Raw genomic sequence first — 12,052 nt, forward strand, 5'->3', positions numbered from 1 at the left:
TCCGTTGAAACAGGAATCAATCTCAACCATCTTCCACTCAAAATATTTTACTTGTGGTACAGTCGCCATCAGATATATCGGAGCGGCCAAGGCGCTCACAAATATCTGAACACGCCTCTATGGTCAGGGCGTTAGAGTGCGTGTTCAGATATTGTGAACACCTTGGCCGTTCCGATATATCTGATGGCGACTGTACAGAGATGCATTGACTATTTCATCTTCACTCTCTTGTTGCATACATTGTAACTTCTAGTGGCTAGAGGCTGGGTCCTGAAATCAGAAACATATTTTTTATATATAAAATGTAATAATATCACAATAAAGTTTAATACACATTGCCTTCACATTGGAGTCTGTTTGCAAACACTAACCATTGTATAGATTTAGACCAAGAAAAGTATGCAGCGATATTGATCGCCTGCGCAGTACATGTGTTATTTTAAATGTCAAACATCTTTGAAATTATGACGTACCTTTCTTCTTTCTTGCTCTAACTCTAAATACTTTGGAATCTTTTGCTTGCTCGGGTATCAATATTAGCATGGGGGGTTAAAATAAAACTTGACAATAGTTATTAGTGGGCAAGGGGGCAAAGCAGTTGTTTAACCGCTCATGCTAATGTTGATTCCAGGGCAAGCAGAAGATTTGAACTATGAGCGTAGCGAGTGGTTCGAGAAGTGGAATCTTGAGCGTTGTGAGAATTCAAGGCACGAGGGTTAAACAAACATTGCCACCTAATGAAACACAGAATTTATCACCATGCCAACGCAGGGAAAATACCAACTATAAAATACCAAAAAAATCAAATCCACATGAACATTATAAAGAATTTATAATTCAAAATCATCATTTAAAAGTAAATTCTACCAGCTAACATAAGGAAACTCAAAATTTAGATCTGATTACTTTGCCCCACATGTGGGAAAAATGCCATTTTCTCATTAGTATTTGAACAATCAAGGGGGCCTTTACCAGTTGGTGTGGTGATAAATTATTTAATTAACCTTTGTATTCAAAACAAACTTACCTGAAGTGTTATTTTTTTATCATTTATTGGCAAACAGTAGACACTGTCAGATTAATATGTAGGTTTTACCATTAGTAGTGTTCCGTTACTACATCGGCAATTCACGTCATCATCACAGGTCTTTTCGTCTATTGCAGACGATTTATGCATTGCTGTTTAGACAACGGGTTTGGTGATTGTGGAGGCCGATGCGTGAGCGGCACGACCTCCCACATTTTGGGCACATGTCACGCTTAGCACAGTCTTTAAAGCGCCACATCGGTCTTCCAACTTTCCTTTTAGCATACCTACGCAACTGCACCAAGCAAGACACGTCTAGGTATTCTATTCACGTACTTGTACTATAGTTCAAATGAAGCTATAATATGAAATTAATAAGTTTGTATAAACAGAAACAGCAAAGGCAACAAACGCGGTGCCGCTTTGTGGCGACTTGACTATTTGACAGTTTATTTTTAGTGTTGCCGTTGAAAGTTCTTTCTTGTCCCTAAATAGAGCTTTTATGATTTATTATTATACAATATTATTAGTTCAAATAAAATATGATATTCCAAAAGACTACAAATAATATTATATAGTACTTAAATTCCAAAATAATGATAATTATGCCTCAGTGTCCATTTCTGAGGGCCTACCGCGAACCACGTTCGACGTGTTGCCTCTCTGTCGCACTTGTAAATTCGTACGTAAGTGTGACAGGGAGGCAACACGTCGAACGTGGTTCGCGGTAGGCCCTCAGCTTTTTTAAGGAACAGGCGTATAACATTACCCTGAAGTAGGGGACTAATTTTAAAATAGCAATAATCATTACTTGATGCCGTTTTTGACGTTTCTGTGCACGCTGTTGTCTGTCTATACTTATAGGTCACATAATTAGTGATACAAACACCTGCCTGGTCAATATACGCAAAATTAGATATATTTATTCTAATTATAACAGAAAAAGTTTATTAAAACAAACATTAAATGCTTTTGTATAATAATTTCAGGTTTGATAGGTACGGGTTTTGCCATGGGAGAAGTTGAAAAGGAACGTTATGAAAACATATCTTTGTATGTATAGGTACTAAGATGGTACAAATCATGTACAAATCTGTTGCTTAAAAATAAAAGCACGACGCGACGTTGCCAAACTGCTATGAGTTTAACTCGACAACGTCGTATTGTTACAATAGGGTATTTTCGTACTAGTCAAATCAGTTACTTTTTTATAGTTATTGCAATGCAACTTGTATCGTAAATTTTTAGAAGGCACGATAAGAGTGAATTGAGCATGAATTGAGGTAATTTATCTCATTAGGATCGAAAGAGCTCGTGAATTTGAGTACAAATAACACAAAAGTGGCAAAAAAGATCACAATATAAAAAATGGCAAAAAATAGTAGTTTTCGATATAAGTGCGAGAAGTATGTCATTTTGCTCGAGTACCGAGCTTTCGATTTTTCCGGTAATATACTGAGGGGCTACCGCCAAAACCGAAATTCGCAAATTGCGGGGATCTTTCTCTTTTACTCCAATGCAGGCGTAATTAGAGTGACAGAGAAAAATGCCCGCAATTTGCGAAATTCGATTTTCGCGGTTATAGCCCTGTCACTTACAACGGATGCCTTTGCTTTGATATCTGGTGGCGTTAAATTAACTCCAAAATCGTCTGAATCACTCATTTTTATTTAATAACTTATGCTTTCTTGGCAATTACTTACAAACATAAATCACTTTAAATGTTGAATAAAAAAGGCGGGAAGGGAATAAAAAAAGTTTTACTTTTAATTGCCATTTTTTTCAATGTGGATTCTGTTGTCACTGTTGTCAGCATTATGCCAATTGAAGAGAAATTGTATTATTAAAATTAATAAAATTAATTTTCAGAACATATAATTATACATGGTCAACCAGATCTTGACAGTAGAAAAAGGCGGCAAATTTGAAAAATGTAGGCGCGAAAGGATATCGTCCCATAGAAAATTTGAATTTCGCGCCTTTATTTTACTGACAAGATTTGGTTGACCAGCTATATGTAAAAAAACATGAATCTTTTGTTATTTCATTATATTGATATATATCTAATTAATTACATTTATATTAAGTGTATAAAGTGTATTGTACGAACGTCAGCTTCATTCTGTCGCGCGTTGTTCAAGTAATACTATTGGGTCTCGAATAATACTCCTTTATGCCCAATCGCGCGTTGTTCAGGTGGGTCATTTATAAGCGGGTCTCGCATAATACTCATTTATTTAAAATGTATCAATCAGATTACTTTTTAGCACTAGTGTAAAAAAAATCAAACTTTACGCACGATTTGCAGCTACAAAAACTAAACTTTTTGAGCAATTGGATTAAAAAAATATAAAGAAACGCTCAAGTACCAGTGGCACGGTGGCATATAGACGGACTTACGCCAGTAGTAATGTCTAATCCTTTTGCCATGCACCAATGGTAGCATGCGCAAAATTATTATGACAGGTATTTATTTTCAGCCGGTTTAAATAGTTTCGGCAAGACTTATGTAGCATTCTTATAATATATAAATATTATCGTTTTCCGAAATTACTTTATGGTTATACCGTTTGGCTACGCTATTTCTCTGTACCCTGCCTCTCCCTTCCCTCCCTGTACTCCTTAAGTGCCCGAACTCTCTTTACTCATACTGAAAGATACATAAGACTATCCTGTTCGGTCATTTCCTTCCACCCCTCATGCTTGATCCAGTTTTAAACTAGATTCATGATTTATTCAATACGCTATAAAGCGACATCTGTTGATTACTTCTAATCGTTGGCAACGACATATGTCTACTAACTTTCAATGAAGACGTATAGATGTCGTTAGGAATTCTATGATTTGGATGTGACACAGCGCCATCTTGTATCCATGATAGGCAACAGTGCATTTTCAGTGACGCCATCTGGTAATGATGCGCTTTTAGGCGGTCACATTTGAATGTATGGGATAGCAGCGTCTGTATATATGTAGTCTGTGGTAGAACTGACTTTTAATTGATGATTTTGAACGATCAATATTTAATAACCTTCATTTGTTTTGATTTTGTTTGGTATTTTACCATTAGTAGGTATTTTCCACGCGTTGGTGTGGTGAAAAATGTGTTTCACTCTGTGGCTAAATTTGTTTAACCCTCGTGCCTTGAAACCCTCGCAACGCTCAAGATTCCAATCTTCGAACCAATCAATTTGTTTCATAATTGGAATCTTTCGCTTGCTCGGGTATCAATATTAGCACGAGCGGTTAAACAACCACTTTGCCCCCTTGCAAAACAAATAACAATTGCGGTTTTGAAATTCAAATACTTATTCTTTTATTCCAATAAAATTTAAAATTCGATTTGATTTGTCCTTTTAAAGGCTATTGGTACTTACGCCTCGGCCATAACATTAAACGACTAGCGACGACGGCAGTGATAACCATAGGTGGGAGCAAGACACAGCAATCGGACATTTCGTTGTCGCTGCCGCCGTCGCCAGCCGCGCAATGTCGTAGCCGAGGAGGATGTTAAAACTGTCGTTACACAGGGTAGGAACCCGTATTAGGTAAGTACTAGGAATAGCGCAGCTACCTATGTACGTGCTACTAGCAGAGCTATTCCCTGCCCCAAACAAAGCTGAGTGAAGTGGCCGCCCGCAGTCATGAATAAATGTACGAATTCGCATTTCGTGTGCGCTGCGCTCGCTAAACAAATACTTGCCGTTATGAAAGATGTAATGTGAAAAATATAGGTGACCTGTAGGGATTGCATGGTTGCGCTTTTGAGGTGATATTCGGATGGGTACTTTCACACACACGAGTGGCGGCAATGAAAACATTCTATAAGATATACTTTTTGAGATTTATTATCATTACCACTATACAGGATGATTCAGGAGACGTGAGCAGGATCAAGCCCACGCATACAATAAGTTATAAACAATTAGTACTGTTTAAATAAAAATTAAAAATTTATTTACGACTTTTATGGTCACCCTCTTTGTTTTATCCATAACAAGTGCCAAATTGAATGTCATCGGAGTCTGGTTACTTTTGAAAAATCGTATCTCACTCAATCGTACGCAAAGTGCTGTTATAACGGTTAAAAAGGTTTTATCTTTGTTAATGAAATGTTGTAGGGTATCCATGATTGTAGATAATTAAATTTGTCCTTACCAAAAAGTATAACAACAGAAAAAAGCGTGATTGTTTTACTTAAATATTGTGGTGAACGATTCTTTTACATTTACTGATTGTGTAGGCTTAGTCCTGCTCACGTCTCATGAATCACCCTGTATAATTCAATGATAAATAGGTACAGTCTAAGCGGATCTAACCAATATCCGACGGGACAAAAACATAAATTATAAATGTGAAGTTGTATGTTATGATAGGTAATATGTTTTTTGCTCAATAAAATATTAAGATGTGTATGATCTATTTTATTAATATACGGGACATTTGTATTATTATTCTTAGATCTACAGTTTTCTACTCTTAAAATGGCCTATGGGGGTTTTAAAAAAAAAGAGTACCTGTGTGCAGTTTCCTTTGTTTCCTATTTCCCAGGAAACGCTTTTTTTTATAAAAATGCCCACATGTGTACAAAATTTAATTAGTACCTAACCTGTTCCCGTTTTAAAACTGCTTCTTGTATAAACATGAGCTTCAAAATTAAGAAGCATTTACAAAAAATACCCTCCGACTTTTAGTGTCAGGGGAACTATTATACAGCTCTCACATTTTTACTGAGCACATTCCAACTTGGATTCTCCAAGGCCCTGTTTTAACATTCTGTTTTCCATATTCGAGTATATCCAGTCCTTCGGGTGTTAAAAAGTATTCGTGTACAGATAAATGACGTTGTTCCTGGTTTGAGTCTTGCATTGAATGTTACAGGGTAAATAGGGTATTTGGGGGTTATTCTGTGAGCGTAAAAAATCTCATTGATTTAGGTACACTGATCTACACTGCCATTATTTATCTGATTATCCACTGCCGTTCGCTCCGGTTACTATAGTACGTTCGTATTAAGAATGCACGGTCCGATTCGAACTTTAAGATAACCAGATGACCAGTTCAAGGCATACCTACTTTCTCATTAAGGAGCCCACTGATTACCAGTCCGCCGGACGATATCGGCCTGTCAGTTAGAACAAAAAGTTGACAGTTCCGAACAACTGACAGGCCGATATCGTCCGGTGGACTGGTAATCAGTGGGCTCCTTTAGGAACGATTTGATTGGCCCACTATGATTAATTTACTGCATTCTTAACGCAACTTGGAGGATACAACTAAACGGAGTAGCCATTAACAGGTTTTCCCCTCTGTCGAAAATAGGCGGCCAACGGTCATACACAATGTATGGACTGACGTTTATCTGACATGGCTATTTTTATGTTACGCATACATTTGACGTTCCCCTCCCCCGCAAAAATCGGCAGACTGTTTTGTACAGAAAATTACAGACATGGCGTCTCCGTTTGATTATATCCTCCAAGTAACGCAAATAAACTATAGCAATAGGTTTATATCATTTCAGAGCAGAGATGCTCACTTGCTCAGCTATTTTGTGTTTTTTCCAATGTGTATCTATGATAGTTTTTAACTGATAGCTGAAAAAAGGTAGATAGTAAAATGGGTAGCTGTTGACTAAACTCTAATCACGGACAAAGCTCTCAAGTCTCCCAAACACCTATTGGAAATAGATATGAGCGCCGATAGGCATTTAGCCGGCGGCGGCGCGCCGGTTAAAATTGGTCGGCGGCGGCGGCGAATCGGCGGCGTGGCCTTGAAACACCTTCGATTAATGAAAAAGGAATTCAAACCAAAATTTTACCGAAAAAACATGTTTTGCTGTAAGAATGTTATGAAATAAATGCATTTTTTATTTTCAAGGATAATTTATTGAATAATGGTACGAAAAAAATTGATATCGTATAAACTGTGGATAAGCGGTATCGCGCGGCATCAGAGGCGGTCTTAATCTTGGCGAGGCTCTGGCCGGAAGATCTTAGCGAGGCCCTTATCTTTTGTGCTATGTTAAAAATTGCGGATTGACTGTATCAGGGAAACGTCTTGTCGACAGTCCAAAGAAAACCGAGCTCCGTCATTAACCAATATCGATTCAACAAAACCGATTTATGTCAAAAAGTGAGGCCCAACGCCGAGCTGCATGTAACACCGAAGACTTGATTTCGACGCCTCCCAATGCGAGGCCAGAAGATGAGCTGCAGGTAAGCATACAGCTAAGAATCGAACGCCAAGTGTAAGCTTGGCTGACGGCCGAACGCCTGGAGCGCCAATTGCGGCGCGCTTCTGTGCGAGGCCGAGCTGCAAGAGAGCAGAGCGAGGGCGCAGGCCGATAAAGAATGAAGCCATAGTGTTAAAGATCTGGAGCTTTCCTGCGGGCGCATTCGTGCGACGCCAAAGGCCGAGCTGCAATGGAGCTAAGATCGGATAAGGACCAATGCTCAAGCGTTTTAAAACAGGCCGAAAGTTGAGCTCCAAACAGGGCCAAAAACTTGCAGGTTCAGATAGCGGCTTAATTCCATGCGAACGATGCAAGGCCAAAGATTGAGCTGCGAGAGAGCAAAGCTTGAAATTTGAACAGTGGCCAAGTTTAATTGAGACCCGATTCCGACGCCCTTCCGTGCGAAGCCAACGGCCGGACATTTGGACGTGGAAACGCTTAATATCTCAAAATTAACCCCATTTTATATCTTTTAAAAACGTTTAACCATACTTGCAATTCGCGGTAAATGACGGACGGAAAATTAGTTATGCGTTGGATCGGTAATCCAAAGGTGTGGGTTCGAGTCTCACGTTAGCCAGAGTTGATCACAGTTAATTTTTTCATTGTGATTGACATATGTCTAGTGTATATATACAATCTATAAATTGTAATGTAGAACGTTCCACAATAAAAATGGAAGGAAATCAGTATGTTTATTACAAGCATATTGATGTTAAAATTGATATTAAATAATTTCGTTTACCCAAGACTAGTAGCGCGGTTACTAGACAAATAAGTTTGCATTTGCCTTCGATATTTTTGAATTATACGGGCCTAAAATACCTTTTAAATGCCTATAAACTATTCGAAGTGGCGCCGTTAATGATCTAAACTCGATTAAAATATATTATCTGATTCCGAAAGTAGTAGTAACTACCAAGGTCACGCCGATGCCACGCCGATAGCGCAGCGTCGGCGGCGGCGGCGCGAAAATTTTGTCGGCGGCGGCGGCGCGCCGGCGCGGCGCTCATATCTAATTGGAAATAGCCCTAATATACCTTATATGGATAAGAGTTCGTAAATCTATTTATTCCCTTGTGTGCTTTGTGAAAGAGATGCGATAGTCAATAGAAAGCAGTATGCAAACAAAACAGCGATATTCAACTATTTTTACCTCGGCAGCATGGATAGGTTTTCTTTGACGTTCGAAATCTGCCTGCCTAGCCAAGCTGACAATCGCTATCGCTTCGACAAAAAAACGCTTTCTGTTTCTCTATCGCTCTTCAATATTAGTGCGACAGTGACAGTTGCGTTTCGATCGCTTCGGAGACGTTGGCTACGCGGCCTGTTCTTCAAAACATTACTAAATTCTTCCTGGCTGACATATATTATGTAAATAGTTACGTGTTCATGTAAGTACCTACCTACTAATTTTATTTATCAACGTAAATATCTTTATCCACGTCTATATTACCTAATTTAATTTCGAATACTTAAGGGATATCTGTGTCATGTAGTCCCTTCATAATCTTCTAAGAATTACGTACAAAATTTGTCAATTTTCCTCTCCTAACATTTATTATTTAATAAGGGTTATGATTACATTATACCTAATCCTCGCGGGACAGAAATCTGACCCGAACCTTAGGTTCTGTAAGTTAAATGTACAATTCATGAGATAAATAAGAAGTAACATTGTGATATGGGTATTTTTTGCAGTAAATGTACATTTTATTTTGAAAATCGGGGTGGGGGAACCTTCGAAAAGAGCGTACTCCCATCTCTACTGCCGGCAACGCACTTACAACCCCTCTGGTGTTGCGCATGGGCAACTGTTAATTTACCATCAGGCGATTCGTCTGCTCGTTTGCCTCCACTTTGCCTCATATATTATAAAAAAACCATCAGCCAAGTGCGAGTCGGACTTGCGCTCCAAGGGTTCCATACATTAAGTCCGACTCACGCTTGGCTGCACATTTCTAATAGGTTTTCCTGTCATCTATAGGTAAAAAACTATTTTGTGTATTTTTTCAATATTTTAGACTCAGTAGTTTCGGAGATAAAGGGGAATGGTCGTACAGACAGACTCACGAGTGATCCTATAAAGGTTCCGTTTTTTCCTTTTAAGGTACGGAACCCTAAAAATTAACTTATCCTACTGAACGTTGCTTGCTGTGATAAAATACGGCTTGAGCCAAGTCTTCAGAGAGTGCAGTTTATCTATAGGTGACGGGAGGCTAAAGCCGGCCATGCATAACGCCGGGATTACACGGCGTTAAAGAACAGTGTTCCCGTTCTTAGCATGATACACTCAAGAGCAATGAAACCAGGTTATAAATAAACTGACTTGTTTTTCTTATGAATATTGTCTGTTTTTGTATTGGGTACGTGAATTTAAATGGTTATTATTATAGCTATCAAGAACTGAGGATAATATCAAAATAATAACACATGAATTTTGTATTCGCTTTCTAAGATTTATTGGTATTTAAACCATTAACGATGACTCAGGCTAGACCAGGCCGGGGCCGGGCCGGAGCTTCCGGCGCTTCGTTTTCTCTAGCACCAAGTGATCACCGAAGATGAATTGCTTAGCCAAGAATTGGATTTGATTATAATTCGTTTTCCACAAAGCTTCTAAGACTCGGCGCTGTATTAGGAAATTTTCTGCCTCAGAGCGTTACGCGTCGAGTTTCTGAAATACACTTGACCTTGAATTTCTTAGATATATTCCCCTTGGAAATGTATCTGAGGGGCCGGCATTTTGGGCATATTTTGGGGTTGTATTTGACTTGACTGTCACGAATCACGGAAGACTGCGACATGGCGCATATTTTAGAAACGAACTATCAAGTTTGTTAATGAAAATATACTAAGGCAAGAAAATCGTTTATATAGTATTTTCGATTACATTTTCTATTCAACAGGGTGACCATTTTTAGTTAAATCACTTTGAAATTTTGTACATTATTAAATACCACAAATCTGCCTGGGGTATCTTACTTTAGTTGTTAAAAGTAAAAGTAACAGCAATACTGGGAGGAAGAGACAGTGAAACACTTAATGTGTGAATGTCACGCCCTCGCCAGACAAATAATGAAGGACTTTGAAGCTGGATATCTGGAACCAAAGGACTTTAAAACGCTACCCATGAGCTCCATCATCCGACACATGGATATGGTGGGAATAGCTCTTGAGTAGTTGTCGGATCTTCTCTAGGGGGTAATTGCACAAAAGATCCCTATGGTTCGAAGTGTATCCGCAAGGGCCCCCAAAAACAATAAGATAAGATAAGATAACAGCAATACTGACTGCTTTTGCTCTTTATTATGGCCATGGTGCACAGCTTAACTGTCGCCCGTGGTCTTTCCGGACCGACACAAACTTAAAATCTTCAATAAAATAAGGTACTCCCATATCTTAAAGGCCGGTAACGCACTGGCAACCAGCTCTCTATGTACTGCAGGTCCCAGGGGAGAGTAAATACTCGTTTGACTCCAATACCATAAAAATAAAGTGGTTGTCTATGTGACTAGGCATCAAATAGTTAATTTGAATAGTTATGTACATATACCCATTATTACTTGGAAATAGTTGGCACTCGCAAATAATATACATGTTATTGGATTACGCAACTCTGGGCAAACCGATAGTGGTCGTATTTATATGTACCTACTTGTAAGGTAGTCGCATAGACTAGGAATCCTCTAGACGAAGTTTAGAGCAATTATTTCATGAAACCGATGCTGCAAAAATACTAGGGTGCGGGGGACGAGGTGAGCGAGTCCCGTGCCGTGATTGGTCCGTTCAAAGACACGGACGTCACACAAAGACACTTTGACTCGAAGATGGAGTAAAACTGGTAGTCGTAAATGTAGGACAAACTCCGGACTGATTCCATATAGGCGACGAATTGGTCGGTGATAATTGCTGACTAAATATAGGTAAAAATATAAATTAACAAACTAGAATAAGGGCTGATTTAGACGGCGCGCGAACTCGCATACGATTATAGTTACATTGCGGACTGTTGGTTACGTCCAATTCAACCGACCAATCAAAACCCGCAATGTAATGAAACTCGCATGCGAGTTCTCGCATCGTCTAAATGAGCCCTAAAGGATGACTCACGCTAGACCGGGCCGGAGCTTCCGGCGCTTCGTTTTCTATGGAAAGTACCACGTGATCACCGATCAGCCGTCATAGAATATGACATTTAATCCGTTGCTACTAGAATATGTTTATTTAAAATACCATCACCATTTGTTAGAACTACTCTCAGACCTCGCATTTCACCCCTGTTCGTAATTCCCAAGACCAGCACAATGACACTAGTCACTAGTCCTCTATATGTCGCACTTAACCATATTAATAACATTATTTTACATAATCCCACTCTTGACATATTCTCACAAACAGAACCGAAATTCCTAGCCACAGCAGCCCGCTATCTAGAGTCCATATCTACGCCCACAACTATTAACCTGTCGAATCCCACGATATGACGTCACCATAAGCGTTCTGGCTCATATATTAGCCGTTGGAGCTGACAGATTAATATTAATTCATTTTAGTGATAAGCATATTATAATTAGTTTTAAGTACATACGTTTATAACCCATAACTTGCATGTTTGGTTTAACTGTCAATGTAAAGTTGTTAATAATAAATCTAAATAAAATAAATAAATAAAAATAAACATTTCGGATGCCTCGGCCCGGACGCGGTCTAGTCTAGCGTGAGTCATCCTTAAACTAAAGTAGATATAATTTATCATATATAAGGTAAACGTATTAGTGCTCGACATG

The sequence above is a fragment of the Cydia amplana genome, chromosome 18 (assembly GCF_948474715.1).
Source record: "Cydia amplana chromosome 18, ilCydAmpl1.1, whole genome shotgun sequence".
In the NCBI taxonomy this organism is placed as follows: Eukaryota; Metazoa; Arthropoda; class Insecta; order Lepidoptera; family Tortricidae; genus Cydia; species Cydia amplana.